Genomic DNA, 22130 nt, shown 5'->3' on the forward strand with positions numbered 1-22130 from the left:
CGTCCCTTCCCGTGCATTGCTTTCTCAGCAGGCACAAAATGGGTTACAAATCCAACCCGATGGAGCGGTTCTATACTCCAGGTCTCCTGGAAGAGGCAGATTTTGTGTGCCTCAACCAAGTTGTTCCATTCAGGCAGGCCCAATTTCCTATGAATACCTGCAAGGTTCCAACTAAGGATTTTTATTGGTTCCTTGGCGGGTTTACTTTTATAGTTGTTAGTTTCAGTAAGGATTTGGGCTTCCAGGCAATCACTTGCCAGCATAGAGGGTGTTTGCTGGGTTAAACTAGTGACTAACGTGGTAGGAGGATTAGAGCACGTGGGTTGTAATACAATCGGCGCTTGCTCCTCCTCGCACCAGTTCAAGTCCAAGTATTGGGTGGTAGTTTCCTCAGAAATTAGTCAATCTACCTCGTCAAGGGCGCAGAATCTGTTCCAATGTGCAAACTGGGATAAAGAAGGGTCGAATTCAGGGGGGGCTTGCCAGGGTGGCTGGCGATATTGGATAGTATGATGGGGAACATATGTATGGGCCCTATTGGTTGGAAAGCCAAATCTCGGAAATTGTTGTCTTGGTGCCACAGGGTAAAAGTAAGAAAGAGGAAATTGATGGACTTGGGTATTGGGTCCACTACTGGGTGCGTTACATATGTAATTTACTACTTCTGTATCCCTGAAATTAACAGTTATAACGTCCCCTGCTATAGTCTTAGTGTTTCTTCCAACCCACTCTCCTCTTCTAACTGCGAGTATTTCACCATACATGTTTTGGGGTAAAGGTCTATGTACCTTGAGCCACTGTGCACATTTATTTCTCAGCTCAACAAAGGATTCCCTTCTTCCCTCCTTGAGAGGTGGAACACCCGTTAACACAACCACAAATGGTGAAGCCTCCGGTGGCAAATTAATTGTCTTAAAGCGAGCTGGTCTTTTTGCTGGCTCTTGTTTTTTGGTTGGGGAAAAGGCTATTGTGGCACTTTTACCAGTGCTTTGCACACCCTTCGCTGATTGGTTGGGCGATTTTCTAGTACCCAAATCCTGTTGCGTCTCCGGAATAGGGCCACTGGTGTTAGGATTTGAAGGAGTGGCAGCAGGTTTTTCCCCAGTTTGAATCGGGCGTTGAGTATTTGCTCCTGTGGTTGCTGGAGGCAGTTTAGGTTTAATGGGGGCATCTTTTGATGGTTTACTTATCGTTTCTCCCAATGGCACCCCTTTCAAGTTTCCTTGGGTAACTATTGCCATATTTCCACTTGATTTGTTGGAGCCAATCCCTTTGGTATTGATTAGTGATTAGAGGCTTTATGTGGGCAATAATCGTGGCTTCAAGATCTGATTTTAGATCAGCTACCATGTTTACTACCCAACACGGTATGCCAGATGCAGAGTTGGGAGCGGGAGACACCAAGTTATGGTTCTGTATAATATTTTTGGGCTTTTTCTTTGACATTGGTTTGCTGTTTATAGGACCTATACTATCTTTTCCTGCCAATAAGTTGATTGTTGATCCATCCTCCCTTGTGGGGCTTAGGTTAGGTGGGGTATCTTGTGAGCTCCCTGGTTGTTCAGTGGGAGGTTGACCACACGGAAAATCGGCAAACGAGGCGCTGACTCCGAGGCTTAAGTCCAGCTCATCATTAGCATCCTGAGATAGGGCCAGGGGATCGGCTGCTACCTCCCGAGAGTCTGACAAAAATATAGTTGGTGGCAAAGATAACCTCCTTTCAGTATTAGCAATAGCGGAAGATACAACCCCTATAGTCTGTTGTAACATGATGTCGATTGCAGTGAGGGTAGGAACCGGTTGCGGAGTGGGTTCTTTTAGTTTAGTTTTAGATCTTAAAACAGGCATTCTACCGGGTTTCAAACCTTTCCTCATACTGTATATAGTCGAGGGGATAGAGTCAGTGTGCACATAAAATGTAGAGTATTGTGATGGCAAAAGATCCTGACCTATATGGCTTGGTGGTCGATGTGAAAGAGAGGGGGCCTGACCTGACCTCCTCTGACCGATGAGGGCCGTAGAGGGCCCGCCCTTTGCCCGGGCTTAGCGCCGGGCGTCCCGCTCGCGTCCCGCGACGCTGAGGGCTCCCTGAATTTGTAGCCCCTCCTGGCGCGTCTAGCGCGTCAGGGAACGCGCTGCCGCAAAGGCTGCCGGGATTTGAAGTCCCGGAGCGCGGCGGCGTGCCTGGTGGCGGCGGTCGCTGTTGATGAAGTTATTTGACGTGGCGTGGTTCTGCAAGACTCCTCTTGTGCCTCGATCCTAACGTTTGCTTGCCAGGTAAGAGATTGATTCCCCCCGCTCCACCGAGGGCTCGCTGAATTTGTAGCCCCTACTGGCGCGTCTAGCGCGTCAGGGAACGCGCCGCCGCAAAGGCTGCCGGGATTTGAAGTCCCGGAGCGGCGGCGGCGTGCCTGGTGGCGGCGGTCGCTGTTGATTAAGTTATTTGGCGTGGCGTGGTTCTGCAAGACTCCTCTTGTGCCTCGATCCTAACGTTTGCTTGCCAGGTAAGAGATTGATTCCCATAAAATGAAGCTTACAACCTTTACCTTAATGTGCACTGCCATTTAGCATGTAAACACTATGGGCCCGATTCACAGAACTAACTTAAGACAAAATCCTAAACTTACTACTTTTGGTATTCACAGAAGTTAGGATTTTGTCTTAAGACAGACTTAAGACAGACTTAAGACAGACTTAAGTTAGGATTCTGTCTTAAGTCTGTCTTAAATCTGTCTTAAGTCTGTCTTAAGACAAAATCCTAACTTCTGTGAATACCAAAAGTAGTAAGTTTAGGGATTTGTCTTAATTTAGTTCTGTGAATCGGGCCCAAGGTGCCCGATTCACAGAATGAACTTAAGACTCAATCCTAAACTTACTACTATTTTGGTATTCACAGAATGCACTTACTACTTTTGGCATTCACAGAATTAACTTACTATTTTTGGTATTCACAGAAGTTAGGATTTTGTCTTAAGTTTGTCTTAAGACAAACTTAAGACAGACTTAAGACAGACTTAAGACATACTTAAGACAGACTTAAGACAAAGTTAAAACAGACTTAAGACAAAATCCTAACTTAAGTCTGTCTTTTAAGTCTGTCTTAAGTCTGTTTCAAGTTTGTCTTAAGACAAACTTAAGACAAAATCCTAACTATTGTGAATACCAAAAGTAGTAAGTGCATTCTGTGAATACCAAAATAGTAGTAAGTTTAGGATTGAGTCTTAAATTCATTCTGTGAATGCGAAAAGTAGTAAGTGCATTCTGTGAATACCAAAATAGTAGTAAGTTTAGGATTGAGTCTTAAGTTCATTCTGTGAATAGGGCCCATTAAGGCTGAAGTCATGTTCTTTGGTTTGTGTGAATATCAAACAAGAATTGTGCTAAGTATGTTGAAAAACGGGGTTTGGCTTAGCTGAGCAGCAAGATGGTCGCTTGCTAAGTGAGCTCTGCCGGTCAATCTCATAATCCGGCATTTATCCTGTCTGTAAGAGGCGATCTCCAAGCTTAAAAAGACGGCATAGCTAGAGGTGAAGACCGGGACTCCATTCATGAAAAAACTGGGGCTGACGGAGGAGTGTAGCCAGAGTACGGCAGGCAGATAAAATCAGGCCTAGCGGGGATCATAACTGTGGCCCACGCAGAAGCGTGCAACGAGACAGCGGCTGAGTACACCAGCCGGCTGGCCACGCCTGTGAACGCTGCCCTGAATCGCTTAGCGAGAGCAGGAATAATCAGAACCAAGAGAGGGAGACAGCCTCGTTGAAGTGGCCCCCAACTGAGGCGTGACGCATTGTGGTGAGATGACCAGCATTCGCCGGGGCCGCCCGGACACATTGGCAGTCCCCTGGCGCCGTTGCTCGGTTCCAGGATATGGGAATATATCCTAGACCCCAGACAGGGCACCCATGGCTCCTATGCTGTACGGAGGCTCGCTACATGATGGAAGAGTGCGACGGCTCCCTAGCACTGGTGGATTTAGACACATCCTGCATCAGACCGGGGCGGCCACGGCCTGCTTTCAACTGCAGTAGAAAGGCGATACAGAGGACTCCTCACCTGCGGCTGTTGGTCAGAGGGAAAGTGGGCGAAGTACCCTTACATTTCTGGCACCATATCCATAGATTCCCTGCTGGCACTGTATGCAGACTTGAGCCCTGGACTACGGGCATTGAGGCCTTGAAGAGGGTGTAATTATTACCTAATTCGAACACTAGCTCTGCAAGCTGCTGCTGTGCACATTAAATCAAACCCAACAGATAACTATACCACCTCTTGAGCAGTTCCTCTCGACATAAACAAAGGAATTGCCCATACGAATTTGGTGGCAGTGTGGTAAATTCTGGGCCCAGAGACTGAGTGTGACTGACCATGTGCCCAGAGATACATAAGCTTCTTCCGTGAAGCGCAGTAATTGCATAAATGTGTACCCTCTGATATATAGCAAGGCTTATCCTCTCCAGCGCTTGGTGACCCATACTGTTGTGGTGGATCAAGCCCTCTGTGGAGCGGTGACTAGCGCAGCGTAAACATTGATATCTGCGACAGCTGAAATTCTAGAAACTCCGTCTCTGATCTAAGGGGGGACTCTCTGAACTAGAGTAGGCACTCAGTCTCTGGCCTGTCAGAAGGGACTACGATATAGATACAAGCTGCCGCAATCTAGACTTGACATACAGCCCATGCATGAATGACCACAATCCCGCAACTTAAAGAAAGAAAATGGGGAAAAATGATGCAAAGCAATTTAAACTGTTGTTTGAAAACAGGAGACTTACTCGCAATGCTGACACGGAGCAAAACAAGACATGGAGGTAATATCAAATGACGCCCAAGAAAGGGCAGATGATGATTTGCGGAACATTCTAATAGATGTAAAAACTAGCTTAAAGTGACTGACAATAAGCTTGACAAGCTCCCCGCCCAACTTGATCAAGTACAGAAACGCGTGGATACCCACGACACCCGCATAGACCAACTGGAGAACAGAATGTCAGATGCACATGACTATCAAGTAGAATTGAATGAACACTTATTACACATGGGGAAAGTCTTAAATATTATCAAAGCTAAAAATGAAGATCTTGAGGCAGGCTATCTCTAAAATGGAAACATATTTAGAGGACCTACTACGTGAATTATTCGGACAAAGCCGATCAACTATGTTCAAAGTGGAAAGAGCACATCAGACTCTGGCCCCCAGACCTGTGGTGGGTGCCACTCCCAGACCCATTGTCGCTAGCTTGCTAAACTATAGAGACAAAGATGTGGTTCAGTTTTTTCAATACTTGACACCCACTGTGCAAACAGCCAGACGTGAATTTCGAGCAGCTAAATGTCTCCTACAAAAATCCGGCACAGCCTACGCACTCTTCTACACAGCAAAATATACGGTCACACATGAAGGAATGCTGCATTACTTCACTGATGCAAAATCAGCGCTCAAATTTGCCAGACATATTGACAAATTGAAACAAAGCACTGTATCTCAAACTAGTCATAATGCAGCTGAAGCTACTCTGAGCAACAATGACGGAAGCTCATCAAATCCTCTGATGCACTCCTGTTACTGCTGATAACCAATATAAGGACCACAATAAGATACCGGGATGGGTGGGAGTAGTCTGGGGCTCTGCCTCATCAAACTGCTGGACACAGCCTAGTAAAAGTGAAGGGGGCGCACCCTTTAGCCACTGACTTATGGTTTGGTCACCCTTCCTTACGATTGGGTAGTTCGCTGGCGACCTGATGACCCCCAGGCAATCTCCCTTTGGACTGTACAAATATTCATTGTACTATTTGTTATGTTGGGGGGAGAGAGGGTTCAATTGCTCAACCTAATTGGGGGGTTGGTGTAGGTGGAGGTGAAGGGGTTGTTATTGGTTCTCTTGGAAGAAAACAGTCAGCAGTACATGGCCAATCTGACTAGCCTCTTCGATGCTCATGACAAGGTCAGCTCGTCATGCAGTACACTGGAGCTGTGCTTATGACGAGTTGACCTTGTCATGAACAATGGGAAAACAACAATATCAGCACCCAGCGGGAAAAGCCTTAGCATTCAAGGTGCTAGTGCACACTATATTACAGACGCTAGATGCACTAAACACTATGGAAGTTCCTTCAGCATAATCCCAGTGATAATTAGTTTACAGAACATGTCTCTTAACACCACATCAGAAAATTTGCGGAAGCTACACACCCAACCTCTAATTGACTGAGATGACGACCTACACTTTCCTAACCTGGAATGTTCAGGGTTTAAACAACCACAGAAACACATGGCTGGTACAAGCTTACCTCACCAGACAAAATGTAGATATATGTTTTATAAGGAAACACATTTAAACTCCACTGACTTGAGTAAATTGAAACATAAACCATTGGGAGAAAGATACTCCTCTATCTACTCAAACTATGCAAGGGGAGTTGCAATCTTAATACGAAGAGGGGTGGATTGGGCAATGGCACATTCAAATATAAACACAGAGGGAAGATGTATTATATTAAAAGGGACCCTGGGTGGAACAAAGTTAGTCATGCTTGCAATCTATTGGCCAAACGTAGATAATCCCGATTTCTTTTATGACGTTTGGGCTAAGGTAGTTGCTCTAGGCTGTGATACTATCATATGGGGGAGACTTTAATGCCATCCTATGTGATGAAATAGACAGATTAGGATCCAGGGGTACCCTTCACCCCCGTTCATATCCCACACTTAATACGATTATGTCAGATAATCAACTAGTTGACATTTGGAGACAGAGGAACCCTCAAAGCAGGGAGGGAACCTGTGTATCGGCACAACACAACTCCTGGTCCAGACTAGACTGCTGGATAGTAATGGGTGATGTAGCAACATGAGCAGCGAAAGCAATGCATTTACCGAGAACCTTATCTGATCATTGCCCGAGCGCCCTTAAGGTGACACTCCCCGCGTCAATTAAACGCGAGTTCATATGGAGACTTCCTCCTCATACTTTGCTTGACGGAGCATTTCGGGAAGAAATAAGGGGTGATATAGTTGAATATTTTACTTTGAACAAAGGATTAGTATAATCCGCCTCAACACTCTAGGAGGCCTTTCACGTCATCATCGTAGGGAAATGTATCGCCCGACAAGCTGGCGTTCTAAAAGCCATATGACGCACCATACATACATTGGAAACTGATATCAGAGATATGGAACTCAAATACTTTGACACAAACGACCCCTCACACTTAGCACCTGTACGTGGGAAAATCTCAGAGTTCGAGGAAAATTCCTGGGGAAATATGCCACATCTAGGCATTATGGAGAAGGCGACCGGCCAGGCAAAATGTTGGCTAACGTGCTTAAACCCTCGCACAGCTCTCCACGCAAACCTTAAATTCTAGCCAATGATGGTAAACCAATCTGCAGCCTTTACAGAATTCTACGCCTCGCTATACACCTCCATGACACCCCAAATAACTTACAGCTTACCTGGATTCACCGGAGCTACTTTGGCTCACCACTTTAGCAAGCAGTGAGAGAGGTGATGATTTTGGGATCCTCCCTAACCTAGGGGGAGTAACAAACAGATGCCTTGAAAACAAAAAAGCACATCTTATTGAATGATTTGGTGGTGGTCCTATCCTCTGAGGACCAACCCAATGCACAGTTATTGGCAAAAAAACATTCCCAACCAAAGGCCCTGCAAAGCATTATGGGATGAGAATAGCAGTGGGCAGTGAATATTATATAGTATCCAATATCAAAATAATTGTACAAAGAACTGCAGTTCAACTGATGGTTACCAGATGTCCCTCACAAGTCAAATGCAAATGCTTGATGAAAGGGTTTCAATGGTTTTGCATTTGACTTGTGAGGGACATCTATTAACGACTAGTGAACTGCAGCTTGATGTAAGAATAATTTCAATGCTATGCATTTGACTTGTGAGGGACATCTGGTAACGACTAGGTGAACTACAGCTCTCTGTAGAATTATTTTGATATTGGATACCATATTATTCACGGCCCACTGCTAATCTCGTCCCATAATGCTTTGCAGGGCTTTGGTTGGGATTGTTTTTTTGCCAGTAACTGTGCTTAGGATGGTCCTAAGAGGATGGGACCACCACTGAAGTTCTACCAAATGTGCTTTTTGTTTATGCTCTTTGTGTTCAAGGCATCTGCTTGGTCCTCCCCCTAGGTTAGGGGGATCCCAAAATTATCAGCTCATTGCCTAATGTTTTCATTGTAAAAGTTCACTTTTGTGAATTGGTGATATGCTTTTAAGCATGTAAAATTGTTTTTTCAAAGCATCTGAGGATGTTGTTTATGCACAGTTTTAGTACTGCACTACATGCAATTTGCGAACTGCAAATGAATACAAACTTTGCATGCTTTGTTAGCGTAGCGTTGTATTATGCCCAGGGTTAATTGTGACTGCACTGTAGCTCATCTCACAAAGTTTTTAAATATTGCGTAACTTGTGTCCGTACAGCGCCTTGTTTTGCTCATTTGTGCTATGATATATGATTCAAACACCTGATCAAGCTGGCCACTGGATTCAAGCTAGCCTGGATGAAGAAGGGGGACATATCCTGAAACCGGTCCCAGGATGCTTGTTTATGGTCCTGGGAGGATCTGGCCTGGCAGTTCAGTCTTGGCTGTTCCCTAGGGACACAGGGTCAAGACTCATTTGCATCTGGCTGGGTCAAAACTAGGGTGGCCGAGTGGGCAAAAGAAAGATTAACTTAACCCAGATCTTTTGAGTGGGGGAGAATGTTTGCATTGTCAGCATTCCGTCCATCATTTGTTTGCTGTAACACTTTTTGCCCTAAGTGGGATGGGCATGCCCAGACATGGGTCCATTGCTCACTGTGCCACTAGATTCAAGCTAGCCTGGCTGAAGAAGGATAACATACCCTGAAACCGGTCCCAGGATGCTTGTTTACGGTCCAGGGAGGACCTGGCCTGGTAGTTCGGTCTGGACTGTTCCCATGGGGCACAGGGGCAAGACTGATTTGCATATGGCCATGTCTGAACTTGGGTGGCTTGGTGAGCAAAATAACAATGGATTAAACCCAGATCTGTGACTGGGGGTGAATGTTTTGCCATTGTGCAACATTCTGTCCATCATCTTGTGTGTTTTGCTGTTCGCCCTATGTGGGAAGGGTACGCTCAGACGTGGGTCCCGTGCTCACTACGCCACTGGAGTCAAGCTATCCTGGCTGAAGACGGCTGATAGCCAGAAACCAGTCTTAGAATGCTTGATTCAGGTCCAGGGAAGACATGGCTTGGCAGTTCTGGCTAGACTGTTCCCATGAGGCACAGGGTCAAGACTGATTTGCATATGGCCATGTCTGAACTGGGTTGGCTTGGTGAGCAAAATAACGATGGATTAAACCCAGATCTGTGACTGGGGGTGAATGTTTTGCCATTGTGCAACATTCTGTCCATCATCTTGTGTGTTTTGCTGTTCACCCTATGTGGGAAGGGTATGCCCAGACGTGGGTCCCATGCTTACTACGCCACTGGAGTCAAGCTATTCTGGCTGAAGATGTCTGATAGTGGAACAACTCTAGATGTGAAACATGTGGTATAAGCAGGTGTTCTTTATCGCTAATCACAAAACCAGCCTGTATGGTTGAAAGATTTCCATAAAGTGGACTAGGCAATATTTAATGTCATATCACTGTTAGGAACTTAAAATATAGGTGTGCACTTGTTGTGTAATGGTGTGCACCAAGGTGCATTGCAGTGCTGGGTGACCTCACTTCAGATTGATTGGAGGTTAAATTGTGTGTGCTGCCCTGAATTGAGGAAAGAGACCTTATGGTCATATTCTCAGCACCTTCCTGCCGATAAAATGGCGATAATTTTAACACCGGTCCTTGATAATATGCCCCTGTGTTACCCTTGGAACAACCTGCGTGATGCAAGAGCAATGCACTCCCTTTGGTAAATCTGTCCTATAGTCTGCATCTCAAGCAGTAATAATCTAATCAATTATGACTGAATATCCAGCACATATGCTGATATTCAAAAGCGTTACAGGTGCTGTGCATTATTTCCTTGCCTACCTTAGTCTGTGCTACATGAACCTAGATATGTAAGAATAGATCACTACCTCACTCTGATGAAAGTTCATCATATGTCAATTTCATATGTGGCAGGCAGATTCATATCAATTTGCTAAGTGGGTCTGATAGCTCTCCAGTAGTACATTTTCGTATGATGGTTATTGATATATCAAAGTGTTAACATGTGTGTTGTGCCCACAAGGAACACGTGTCTCCTAAAATTACTATCAGGAGAACCTAAACCATATGATGCTAAAGAAATTGCTGCTTTTTCTGCTCTCACTGCCGAGCAATAGAGTCAGTTTTCATGTACCATTTGAAGCTAACACCATGAGTGTGCGGCAGTTATGTTTTCAGGATTTATAACAAAATAGACTTGTCAAGCAAGATAACACCACATGGATGTTGTTAGCACCAAAATCATAACTAAGGTATGCATGAGAGATGGCTACACAACCACACAAGTCCTTTACAACATCCATCAGGTGGACAGCATATTTCTTTTCTGAAAGATGTCCATGAGTGTGTCCAAACCCAACCCAATATATCCCATACCATCACTCAGGAGGAAAATTATTACGTCCACACATCTTTCAGCATACTGTCCTTCTCACCAATCACATTATGCAGACCTGCCTTGTCCTTGATTTAAAAAAAATGGAGGCATCACAACTGAACTAGACAACATTTTATGCTGTGCTGCGTCAAATGGAGAGGGCTGAAATGAGCAATATCTAACATGATATGGTGCTTTCCTGGTCTCTACATCTTCAGGTGTACTTGTGGCTACCTAGTGTCAACTCAGCCATCCTTACACCATGCTACTAGGATGCAGAAAGGATTGAAATTGTCCATGTAGGGACATCTTTCTTTTGGCACACAAAAAATCTATACAGGTATTTCCCTCTTTCTAACGATGCTGCACAATTTAACATGACATGTGCATTTGTAAAGTGCATATTCTCCCAAAATGCATCTTGGTGCTGAATAACAGCTGTTTATTGCTACCCAACAGTACTCATTTTATCAACCCACTGTACTTTAAAGGTGTGACTAGGAGGTCAATCACAGATGCCTACAGTGGACACATTAGTCCACTAAGCCACCAGACTAGCTCTACAGAGGAACAATGCAATACTCTTAGAATGAGGAAACAACAAGCATAGATTAGGCTATTTCTCCTAATTCGACCTAACCGGGAAAGGTGTAGCATTCTCACCCATTGCTATGTTTTCCAGTGGTGTTAAATGTGGAAATGTGCCAGGATCAGTGGGTGGATGAGTGTGAACAGCCCCCTTACACCCATGGAACACCTTCCCATGAAAGAGTTATGCAAGGCTCTACCTTGCATGGCTCCAGATGTAGCCAGTGCATGAATGTGCCATATTTTAGTATATATGTGCTCTAATAATTTCATGCAGCGCAGCAAGTAGCCTTACTGTGTTTCATTGCGTGAAATATAGATACACCTGTGCCTGAGTTTCACCTTGATTTTTGAATGACATAGTAAAACTTAGAGTAGATGTACCTTTGTACACAATATTGAGATCAAATTAATCCATAGAGATTCAATTGAGCATTTATGTAATTGAGGTAAATAGAGAGGCCAGACCACTTACCATATATACAAATAGCTACACATGTTCATCATAAACATTTTAACCAGTATGTCCGTTTCAACAAACAACACACCCACACTTGTGGCATTGTGGAAGCGAGACACATATGTAAGTACTGACATATTCTGTATCATGCATTAGGAAAAGGCAATCTCACTCTTGGATGTAAGTATCATGAGTCTGTTGGCTAAATGTGGCATTTGGGAGAGCTTATCACTATCAATCATGATTTAGAAAGCATGGCTAACCATCCAATAGGATATCCAAGCACTCTCAGGTCCCAGAGACTTATTCGAACAGCCAGGTCTTGAGGGCCATACGGAAATCCGGAAGTGATATGATGGTCTGGTGTTGCGTGGGGAGGGTGTTCCTAGACTTTGCTGCGACGTGGGAGAGGAGCATCCTCCACTTTTGGTTTGGTAGATGGTGGGAGTATGGGCTAGTGAGAGTGAGGCGGAGCGTAGTCTTTTCAATGTTTGGTGGAAGTTCCTGAACACATAGAAGCCTGCAATGCAGGTACTCTTCGAATTTGTTAGAGGTATGTTAGCAGCACACATTGCACCACAGGTAACTGGTATATGGATTGTGTGCCAGTCTCATACATTTTTATGTGGTAATGTACTCTTCAGGTCACATTCATGAAAGGCTTGTGTTGCCTTTCCATCACATAGGGTGACACAAGGGTGATGCAAGCACTTATGTGAGATTTACTATGCCACACAGAGCCACCATATGTAGGTGTGCATAACATAGTAAATATGGATTAATGCAAGGCAGCACAAGTCACTGCCATGACTTACTAGACCTTGGGAAGGCATTCCATGGGTGGTCCAAGGGTGTTAACAAACATCCACCCATAATTTTTGGGGCATTGTCCAATTTTTTAATGGGATAAAGCATCAATATGATACGCTATCCCAAGTGAGATATCACAAGGTGATATCTTTATTTCTCCTCTTATTTCTCCTCTTAATTCAGCAGCACACCAAGAAAGAGTAATATGCCTCTCAGGGTTACTTTTGTGCAGAAAGGTATCCTTTCTGCACAACAAGTATCCTTTCTATAATGCAGACACCAATACACTATAGTGCAATGCTGCTTGCAAGAAGAGATCAAAAATACCCTGCATCTTCAAAAATATGGAGCATTTCGGCTCGCACCCTTTCATACAATGCAGAGCAACAGCAATGCTTAGTTTCTAGAGTTCCATGAAAGGTTGGTAAGCATGGCCCTATGTTTTTAAGTGTTCATATAGCAAACCTTCACATATAGTTTACATGTATTATGCTATTACTGACCCTGTATGTCTTGTTGGTCCTATACCTTAGAACTATCTCCCCTCTACTCTCACAACCAACTCAGATGGATTATGTGATGCCACCTGCTCTTCCAATGGGTTCAACTCCTCCTGGGCACCCAGTCCATCTCCAGTCCTCATTACAGCCTTAATTTTCCTGGGCAGTTTTTCTTTTGACCGGCATTTTGTGGTAATGCCACCTTTTTTTGCACTAGGATAGGATAGGATAGGATAGGATAGGATACATGTTTATAAAGCGCTTGATTGCCGTGGAGTCTTGGTGCTAATGTATGTCAGAGGAAAGGCAGTAATATCATCAAAAGGACTAGATGGATGAAAGAAGCAGAGTTGTCAGGTCTTTCCTAAAATGGTGCCAATTTGCTTGGAATCTCATGGCAGTTGGCAGATTGTTCCATAGTTTTGCTGCGCCATTTGATAAAGTCCTTCCTCCCCATCTTACCCGCCTAATCTTAGCAATCTGAAGTAGACCTAAGTTGGCATATCTAAGGGCACGCAAAGGGGTATAAGGTAAAAACATTCTTGAAATTTCATCGGCACCACCACCGTAAAGTGCTTTGTGCACCAGGCACAGAGCCTTGAATTCCACAAGCTGCTGTATAGGAAGCCAGTGCAGTGATTTAATACCCGCTGAGGTTGGTTGTCCTTTGGGAATATTCAGAAGCAGTCTTGCTGCCGCATTCTGTAAAGACTAGAGCTTCCCCATCTATGTCTTGTCAATGCCCAAAAAGAGGGCATTACAATAGTCTAATTTAGACAAGAAAAGACTCACCATCACTGTCTTTTGCAGCTCCTGCGAGATGAACGGATAAATCTTCCTCAAGGTTTTTAAGAGGAAGAAACAGGAAGAAGTAAGACTGTTCACTTGTGCTGAGAAGGTCAACTGGTCATCAAAGATGATGCCTAGATTCCTGACTTTGGGAACAGGACAAGGACAATTCCCGGCCTCGATTGGCCACCAGGAGTCATTCCACAGGGACCCGTCCAAATCCGAATTCTATCACTTCTGTTTTGTCTGTGTTAATTTTCAAGAAGCTACGGTTCATCCAGGTCATGATCTCTGAAAGACAAGCATAAAATTTGGCAGCTGTGACTTCAGGTTGCTTGCAGATGGAAATAGCAAGCTGAGAGTCATCATCATATGAAACCAATGCGAAACCATGACTCCTGATAAGTCTAGCCAACGGGGAGATGTAGATGTTAAACAATGTCAGGGATAAGGCCGATCCCGGTGGCTGATCAAGTGAAGTCCTTCTTACCGGTGCTGCACAGTTGATCTTGTCCTTTATTACTTGTCATAAAGCAACTGGAAGACTTGTCTGCCTTAGGGTGATCTTCCCCCAAACCTTTTGCCTCACTTGTTGTCGATCTGTTTTGCTGGCCTTAGAACTATTGACACTTTACCACTGCTAACCAATGGTAAAGCGCATATTCTCACTCCCCTAAAACATGGTTAACATTGGTGTATACAAAATTAACACATTTCATTTAATTATAAGTCAGTACTAATGTGCACTATATGTGACCAGGGTCTGTAAAATAAATTCATGTAGTGGGCCTGCGGCACTGATTGTGCCACCCACTAAAGCAACCCTTCAAACATGTTTCAGTCCTGCCACTGCAGAGCTTGCATGTGGAGCATGACTTGGCAAGTCTTAAACACCTCTTTTTATTACATATGTCACCCCTACTGAAGTCCCTAGGTAGCCCATAAGGAATGGTGCTGTGTAGGTAAAAGGCAGGACATATATGTTTTAGTTTTACTTGTCCTGGTAGTAAAAAACTCCCAGATGTGTTTTTCACTCTTTGAGACCCCCCTTCTCATAGGTTAGCATTGTGGATTTCTTAATACATTTATTGGGTATAATTTCTGATTGAGAAGGAGTAGAACAGTCATGTTTGGTTGGTAAAGTTGGATTTATTGTTTAAAATTCCACTTTTAGAAAGTTTGCATTTTTCTGCTCTTAACCCCTGTGAGCCTCTGTCTGCCTCTAATAAATGTTTGGATTGGATGGCAGCTAGACTTTGGGCATTATTTCTAGAAAATTACAAACAAAAAGAGCTGAGGTGCTATTAACATCTTGAAAGGTCATCCTGGGCAGGATAGAAGAGATAAACAGACACTTGCATCAGACAGGGCTGTTCTTCTACCCAGACAAATAATTGAATTCCTACTCTAGTGTGTCTGGAGACAGGGTAGGAAAGGAAGGACATGTGTGCACTTCAAACCCACTCTTTGCAGTCTCCCCCACTTCAAAGGCACCACTGGGTATAAGAACTGGACTTCTGACTATACTACATCAGTACACTTCTGGACCTGTGGATACTCTGCCAATAAGAAGGACTGCTCTGTGAGACTGCTGCTCTGGAAGAACTGCTTTTCTGCTGTGCTGCTCTGAATGCTACCCTCTATGCCTTGGTGAGAAGGATTGGCCCTACATTACTTGAATGTAGAGTGACTCCAAGGGTTTGTCTGCTTGCCAGCTGTTCTGTAGTCTCAGGGACATCAAAGACTGCCTGCAATTCTCCAACCGGCACCTGGACTCTGCCATCTGAGTGCCCAGCCAAGTCGTACCATTAACGTCCTGGGGCCTTGGAAGTGGGTTTTCCTGTGCTGAAGCATCGGAATCCATGCATTCTCGACTTTACACCAGTCGGAACCGATGCATTTACGTTCGACACCGACACATTGCTGCTTCGAGGACTCCACATCGTCGACAGAGAGGCTCAATGGCAAAGCATTGTCTTTATTGCCCAGAGCTCAATGGTGACGATGGGACAGACTGCATGACTTGAATCCGTAGCATAGACGACAATCCTTTGGATCAAAGATGACACATGGCCTCTTCCACTCCTCGTAGCTGCTCCTCGACGTCAACGCTTGTTCTCCACGGAGATATTGTTTCAACAGTGCCTGTGGGGTTTCTGTTGCTGACCGGCGCTCAATCATAGTTGGCTTGACTTTGCAGCCCCAGTTGGCGCTTTATGACTCTAAGCACTATATTTGAAGATATGCTTTTAAAATTCATAACCCAGATCCTACTTATTGGATTTTTGTCATTTTGGTCTTGATTTGTTCATTGTACCTGGCTCTATTTTTCTAACCTGGTGTGGATTATTTTTCTGTGGTGTTTTTACTGTTTAACTGTTTAAAGTATTGCACAAATACTTTGAACATTGCTTCCAAGCTACCATAGGGTGAGCACAGGATAATTTAGAAAGTGTATCTGACTTACCCTGTCAAGAGTGCTGAGTGGTGATCCGCGCTTGGATGGGGTGCATACCTCTGCCAACTAGAGACCTTATTTTTTTTAACTGCATAGTTCTTGGCTAATGGCAATTTAGAGGTGACAAACAAAAAACTTCATTTTTGGTCACCTCACTTATAAGTTATCAATATTTGGCTTTCATCCTCTGAAAAGTACAGCTTCTTTTTCCTTTTACCCTGTGTCCCAGTACACTGTGTTCCATGACCTGCTTTCCTGAGATCCTTCCATGGTGTAAGATGGTGGGGTGTCTGCTTTTTTAATACTTTTTGGCCACACATTACACTCATTAAGGGTGTTGTGTGGGATGCAAACCAGCTGTATTTCTTGTAGGTAATAGTTGTGTGTCGTCCATATCCACAGCCTGCAGCTTCCATCCTGCCCCATTCACACAGCTTCCCAAATACATTCTTACACAACTTCTTAACTTTAGTACCGGGTTCCAGTTCTAGGCGCGATACACGAGGGAACTTCGATCTGACCTTGCAGTGCAAACAACAGAAAATCACACTTAACGTAATATCTTTTGCTTGTCTGTAGAGATCTCAACGTTGCTGCTTTTATATGACATTCTGCATGTAACTCAAGGAGTTCGTAAAAAGGGTAAACTGTCGAATTGTAGCATGTTTAAAACCCTTGAGTTGCAGCTTCAAATCTAGCCTTAAATGCAGCATTACATCCGGTACATCCCACAGTATTAGAGCTTCCATCTCTATTACGGAGAAAGAGTGCTGTAATATGACTTTTACCATTGTGTTTCCATTGCAGGGCTTACGTTAAGAGAGTTGTATTTTACAGCATTGCCAAATTAATCACCCTTTTGTTTTCCAGGCGAAATGTAACAGCCCAAAGATTTAAAGTGCTTAATACTGGCACTTGTCCAAATGATCTGTACCCTCCCACATGATGGATTGGTGGGTAAGGGTGTCAGTTTTCTTGTTTATTTCTGAACGTTTTAATCATATCGTCAAAATCAATATGAAGCACTCGTTCAAGCACACTTGTAAACAGTCTATTCCAACAACACAATGTGGAGAATCCTTGATTCTGATCCTTTACTTGTGAGAGTGGTAAAAAATCTTAATATCAATATGCAATAAGGTATGATAACTTGAATCTTTGATTTAGCCTGTAAACGTTGGGAAGTGGTCTACTGGCAGGAGGTCATGAAACACATGAAATTTGTTGTACTGTGAAATAAATTATGGAGAAACTATGGGGCATATTAGCAAGGGCCAAATCCCTATAAGCAAGCTGTCGCTAACAGCAGTTATCGACAGCTTTTAGGCGATAGTGACCAGTTTGGGGCCCGCTTTGCATGTCAGCGATATTTATCGCTAATGACATGCAAAGTGGCTGTACCCAAACTGTTCGCGACTGAAAGCAGTCGCTAACACAGCTATTGCTATTAGCAAGGCAGGCAGAGCGATAAAATAATTTGCCCTAAGCACAATTATTGCTATAACCTAACGCCTGCTAAAAACATGACTTACCTGTTTATCCAATGTCAGGTTAAGTCCCCATTGGAGTTAATGCATGATAGTCACGGATTTCGCCACTATCACTGGATATTTTAGCACAATTGAGAAAAACATTGCTAATAGTATGTTTTCTGCGCTAACATATCCAGTGATAGGCAGCAATAAAAAAATGCGCTAAGCGCATTTTGCAATAAATATCACTATTCCTTGCTGATATGCCCCTATGTGTTCAGTAACTATTGGTGTGTAATGATTATTGTCTTTTTAATAGTTTGCCTTACATTGTACTTATGTGTATAGGGATGAAAGGTAAACAATACTGTTTGTATGAAAAAGTTATGTTTGTATATGTTTGCAGCCCTGAAGAAGCCAGTAACTGGGTGAAATATGTTGGTTGCAGGAAATGATTTCTTCAGTTAAAGATCTTAAATAAAAAATGTCAAACATTAAGAAAATTAACTCTCAATTCATTTATCTGTGCTGATTGTATAGCACTTTACTATTACCTTAATATTGCCTGAAGTTGCCTCTTAATTGTGTTTCATAACACCTTGGGGGATATTAACAAGGACTCAGCTCCAATTTATCCCCACCTGAATGCACCAAAAGTGGATAGATTTAACACCCAATTCACAAGCTGGTGAAAACTGCAGACATCGCCTGTATTCCCATGATAACTGCGCCAAAATGTATCACCACAGTGGACACCACCATCTAACCCTAATGAGATGCAGAGTAGGCGTTCCCATGCAAAAACACACGAAAAAAACACAACACCACATTCACAACGAACTGCCAGGTCTGCGATGTGAAACAAAAACAGGCGAAAAGCTGCAGTAGCAGCAGACAATTAACACCTGCCCATTGCTGGTGTTAAGCAGGACAACTACCTGCAGCATAAAAGGGAGCCCAGCCAAGAGCCAGACCTGAAGACCCACAGATGCCATGGAGACAATGATCATACTACGCGGATACCCATGAGGGGCCACAACACCCACCGCAACTCTCCCAGGCCTGCCACCACCCCCAGGACCCGTCCTTTCCCCTGGGACCACCGCAGAGGCAGCGTACACAAAGACAGCGGACCCACCTGAAATGCACCTGCTGCCCACAGTCATGCAACTCACAACACTGCCAATGTGCACGCAGCACAACTACATCCAACATGATACACAACATGCCAACCGACCAGACACAACAACACAACTCCATTGGGAAGCCGGCCTTGCCATGCCCCCAACTCAGCCACGGCAAGGCACCACAGACACACAATAGCAGTATGTGAGGAGAGGCATGGAGCAGGCATGTGCAAGAGCGGCAAGTGACTAAGGAATGTGAACCTACTCAATTCCAGGTGTGGCGTGGAGGTGAAGGACAAACCACGGAGTGAAAACCAAAGAAATGGCCATATGGAAATCAACTGCTGGTGCATGGAGTGTAGTGGCCAGTGGACGCTACAATGTCCCCACAGGGTGTGGGGCAGAATGCAGAAATGTTGCACGTTATGTCCGCCCCTGCACGCGTGCATAGTGGGTTGGACCTGCATATGCCAGGCCTGCGTAGAGGTGTGAACAAAAAGCCAGTCGCAATGGTCTTGGTACTCATTCGAAATGGACCACCCGTCAGCCAGGGTGGCACCTCTCGGCCCGCCACGAGTCCTTCGACGAGCGCGGCGTGGCCTGCGACCCTGAGTGCCTGCTGCACCCCGGGCCGCTGGTAACCGGGCTCATCATGCCTGCCCCAGTGCACTAAAAGGTTCCGCTCACCTGCCTACACTGATGTGTGTCAAAGAGGATTCACCACGTGCCGGTGCAAGCTCCAAGCACCAGTCCCGTGACCTCTGCTTCGACACAGTAGGTCTCAAATGTAGAACTGTGTTCTGAGTCCTGAATGGCAGTGACCCCCAAGTCCATGGTAGTGGCCACAGCACCAGACTACCTTTGATCATTGAGGCATAATTCCAATTCCAAAAATTCTTTATTTCGGCCACATGGGCCATAAAAGATGCAGTAGAAATACATATAGATACAACACAATATATACAATAAAAACCAACTGGACCTGCAATGTTAGAAAATACAAGGTAATATGAATTAACCAGACATTTTCCTCCTTATTATCCATGCTGCCATTAAAAATTTGGAAACCGCAAACACAATGTGGCCCAGGGTATTAGTTTTCATAACCCTGTAGGCCTGTAAATAGTTCCTGAAGCCCAGGTTCCGACATAGAGGAGCTAACCAGCGCCTCCTCGGGCTCCGATAGGCATGGCAACAGAACAATATGTGCAAATCGTCTTCATCATTAGCTTTACAGCAAGAGCAGAGCTTGTCACCCCCTAACGACCATTTATAGGTAAAAACTTTAGTAGGGAGCGTGCCAAACCTCCATTGCAGGAACAATTTCCTCGCCAAAAGAGGATAGATAAAATCCATAAAAGGTTCAAAGACATAAGAATTTTTGGATACTATAAAACGTCCCGTCAAGGTGCCACTATCATAAGCATTGTCCATATCAGCAAGACTTTTGTTCTTGTAGAGCTGTGCGAGGGTTTTACGCGAAATCTTTCTACAGCCCTGAGCTGGATCATCCCATAGATCTGGCAATTTCAGGCTAGACAGTTCCGACTTGATAAATGCCAGCCAACCGATCTTGCCATTAACATCCAGCCTCATGACGTGTATAAGGTCCTGCCTGTAATGATACAGTTCCTCGGTGGTCCATATCCGGTGCCAGAACTTCACAGGTTTCGACCGTAGGTCCTCTGCAATTGACGGAAGGCCCAGGTCGAGTCTTAGGGGGAGGAGTGGTGTGCCTTGCGGGAGAGCAAGTAAGCGTCTGAGGAAACAATTTTCCACCCCTGCCATGACCTTCCCAGCTTTATGTCCCCACAGCTCACTGCCGTAGGAGGCAGCTGCCTTCGCCTGGGTCCTGTACGTTTCCAGAGCCGGACTAACAGGCTTGAAGGTGGACTTGTTGGACACCCTCAAGAGTGCGCCCGATAGCTGGGAAAGTTTCAACCTAGATCTTGCTACCTGGGAGTCCCATGTCAGATTTTCTTGGAGTGATACCCCCAGATATATAAAGGTCGAGACCCTTTCAAGGCTAGTTTCCCCCAGTTTTGGATTGGGTCTGGTTTTGGTGGGGGGGTTGAAGATCATGAACTTGGTTTTTTCCGTGTTCACCTCCAACCCATGTTGTTGACAGAAATGGCCAAAACCGTCCACAATCCTCTGGATCCCCATGGGGGATTTGGAAAGAAGGAGGGTATCATCGGCAAACATTATTGCCGGAACCCTCCTTCCTGCCAAAACCGGGGCGTCATTGTCCCCAACAGCGTCAAGATGTTGAATGACGCTGTTAATGTACAGACAGAACAGTGTCGGAGCCAAAACACAGCCCTGTCTGACCCCTCGGCGGACCGGGAATTTGCCCGAGGGCTTACCATCCCTCCCACACCTCACTTGCGCAAAGTTGTTCTCATGCAGCCTAATGATGATTCTGAGGAGGTGGGGGGGAACTCCTAGCTTCTGCAGAACCTCCCATAACTTCCCCCTCGGGACCAGGTCAAAGGCTGACCTCAGGTCCACGAAGACCATGTACAATCGACCTCCCTCTAGCGTGACCGTCTTCCAATACAGGAGAAGGAGGCGAAAAATTTGGTCCATGGTCGACGTGTTCTTCCTGAAGCCAGCCTGGAGGGGGCTCATGATGTCATTGTCCTCGACCCAGTCTAGGAGGTGGTCCAAGATGAGGCGCGCAAAGAGCTTTTGGGGCACATCTATAAGGCTTATAGGCCTGTAATTGGAGGGGAGCAGAGTAGAACCCTTCTTATGGATGGGTACAATCTCTGCCCCCAACCACGCCCCAGGGATCGCCATACCTCCAAGAATGGCATTGAAGAGAATGAGAAGGTATGGTCCCCAGATGTCCGGGTGGTGCCTAAATAGATCCCCGGGTAACCTATCCAGGCCTGGTGCCTTCCCCACTGCTAAGCGTTCTAGGGCAAGTTCCACTTCCCCCAGGGATAGTTCCATTCCAAACTCCTGAGTACCCAAGGGCAGTTGCAGCTCTGCGTCCGGGCAGGAACTAGAATCTTGGTAAAGAGCCCCAAAGTGGGCCTCCCAGACCGCGGGGGCTATATTGGGCTCGATCGCTTTACTGAATTCCCCTGTCCCATTGTTTACTAGGGCCCAGAATTTCCGGGAGTCCCTGACTTTTAGGGCATCATGAAGATCCTGCCAATGATTCCAGTCCCACTCGGTCCTTGCAGTCGCCAGCACTGATTTATAGTGCTTCCTAAGGTCACGTACATTGGCCTTATCTGACCCCTCTTTTATTGCTGCAATGAGCTCAGATTTTGCTGCCCTGCAGTCTGAGGTGTACCAGGAGGGAACAAGGGT

The 22130-nt window shown here is 45.1% G+C and overlaps 1 protein-coding gene across 5 annotated transcripts in view; it reads right to left on the reverse strand.

Annotated features, from left to right (window-relative positions):
- Positions 1–22130, reverse strand: part of LOC144786304 (glycine N-acyltransferase-like protein 3) — a 125425-nt gene that overhangs the window by 91596 nt on the left and 11699 nt on the right. The window contains exon 1 of one of the 5 annotated variants that reach the window (XM_078665334.1): positions 13753–14040. The exons of the other annotated variants lie outside the window; for them this stretch is intronic. The gene's annotated coding sequence lies outside the window, so the exon portion shown is untranslated. Of the gene's footprint in view, positions 1–13752; positions 14041–22130 lie in introns of those variants that run through there. 5 annotated transcript variants of the gene reach the window in all.

The sequence above is a fragment of the Lissotriton helveticus genome, chromosome 1_1 (genome assembly GCF_964261635.1).
Source record: "Lissotriton helveticus chromosome 1_1, aLisHel1.1, whole genome shotgun sequence".
NCBI classification, from domain to species: Eukaryota; Metazoa; Chordata; class Amphibia; order Caudata; family Salamandridae; genus Lissotriton; species Lissotriton helveticus.